The sequence below is a fragment of the Denticeps clupeoides genome, chromosome 12, assembly GCF_900700375.1.
Source record: "Denticeps clupeoides chromosome 12, fDenClu1.1, whole genome shotgun sequence".
In the NCBI taxonomy this organism is placed as follows: domain Eukaryota; kingdom Metazoa; phylum Chordata; class Actinopteri; order Clupeiformes; family Denticipitidae; genus Denticeps; species Denticeps clupeoides.
This window is the reverse complement of record NC_041718.1, coordinates 8,761,165-8,763,339: the sequence shown is the minus strand read 5'-3', so window position 1 is coordinate 8,763,339 and position 2,175 is coordinate 8,761,165.

Below are 2,175 nucleotides of genomic sequence, written 5' to 3'. Positions count from 1 at the left end.
GGACGTGGGACGCAGGAATTACGGCGCCGAGAAGGCGCCGCCCCTTTAAGGCGGACGTCGCGTCCCCCGGCATGCCGGGCGTTGACTGGCGACGCCGTGGGGGGGCGTGGCCACGAACCAGCGAGGAGGCCCAGCGCCAGATTGTGAAACGCAGATTCGCCGATTTGAAAAGGCTTCCCGTTCCATTTACATTTACAGCATTTACCAGACGCCCTTGTCCAGTGCGACTTACAATCTGTAGTTACAGGGACAGTCCCCCTGGAGACACTTAGGGTTAAGTGTCTTGCTCAGGGACACAATGGTAGTAAGTGGGATTAGAACCTGGGTCTTCTGGTTCACAGGCAAGTGTCTTACTGACTAGGCCACTACCATACTTCATGGAGTTCCCACTTGTGGCGTTTAGCAGACGCACATGAACTATTCACAGGACTCAGTGACATTGAGCCGTCACAAATGATGAATTGAGCCCACGATAAAGTGAAAAAGTTAAGTGATTGTGAAACACTGCGGCACAGCCCACGGTGACACAACAAAATGTGTCCTCTGCTTTTAACCATCACCCTTGGTGAGCTGTGGGCAGCCATGACAGGCACCCAGGGAGCAGTGTGTGGGGACAGTGCTTTGCTCAGTGGCACCTTGGCGGATCGGGATTCGAACCGGCAACCTTCTGATTATGGGGCCACTTCCTTAACAGCTAGGCCACCACTGCCCAATATGATCTGAATAATTGAAGAGATGCATATTTGCAGGTTCAGTAAAGTCGGTGGCCATTTTTCACCTGCATGGTCGTGTAATAATCCACAGTGTATTCATTTTGTATGACGTCTTACATTGTATATCTTCTAGGAACATTTTGAAAATGCTCACCAGGAATTCTACCTTTGCACATTTTCTTCCTCCATGAAAGGAATTTTGTTCATTCCCACCTGACTCCATTAAACCGTTTTCTGTGGTGCACGAACCTCCATGGGACACATAGAAAAACAGACAAGAGCAGATATAATTCATGAGGAAGTAGGTCTGTATTATTGTGGAGAGAAGACGAGGCAGCGTTCTACTGAAAAAACGCATTTTCTTCACGATTAAAATTGACCCCCGACCTAAAGATCATGGCAGATCATGGCAGATCAAGCCGACTGCTTTATGACATGCATGGGATCTCATGAAGAAGAAAAGACTTCATTTTGCAGTGGGAAATGGCATGTGGCATGTGACCTGGTCTTGACTTGGCCTCCAAATTCCCACATGCATGTGCATGCAAAACAAATCCAATTCACACAAGTCCTCACATGACTCTCGGGACTAGTGTACTGCTAATGTCATGGTTCCCCGTGCAAGAGTCCGTTTTATAGCATGAAGAGGATTGTTTATTGATATGGCGTTATTGAAGTCCAGACTTGAGATTTGTGTTTTTTTTTTTTTTTTTGGCTGCTTTTTGAATGAAACACTGCTTAATTTTTTCAGTGAATCAGATTGTCAGCCCCACAGCCAGTGCTGTGTAATGTCTTTCATGTTACACTTATGTTCTTTCACTCTGCGTTATTAGACACATATGTTCTCCTATTTACCTGTTAGGGGCAGTGGCGGCCCCATAATCAGAAGGTTGCCGGTTCGAAATCCCGATCCGCCAAGTTGACTCTGAGCAAAGCACCTTCCCCACACACTGCTCCCCGGGTGCCTGTCATGGCTGCCCACTGCTCACTCAGGGTGATGGTTAAAAGCAGAGGACAGATTTTGTTGTGTCACCGTGGGCTGTGCTGCAGTGTTTCACAATCACTTCATTTTCACTTTTCATAGTTTAGCTGTGTACGTAAAGGAACTGTCTTTAAATTATGCATTTTGACTACATTTATCAGACGTTTTGCTCTTCTTTAATTCAGAGCAATAACTGTGTAACAATCAGTACCGGGATTTCTTAGCCTTTCCAACACATATTGTGCATGTGCTTTACATCAAAATGTCTCTGGGCTGCTGCGCCACATGAACGTCACCAATAGATGGCAATGAAGGCAAAAGATTTTTTTCTTAAGAGGATTATTTAGTTTAAGATTAAAAGTAAATTGATGAAAATAAATGTAAGACTTTTGAGTCTTTTTAAAAGCACACAGTAAGTAAGTATGGAAGAAAGTAAGTAAAGCATTATTGCCATCCCAGCCATATTCATGTAGTACTCCT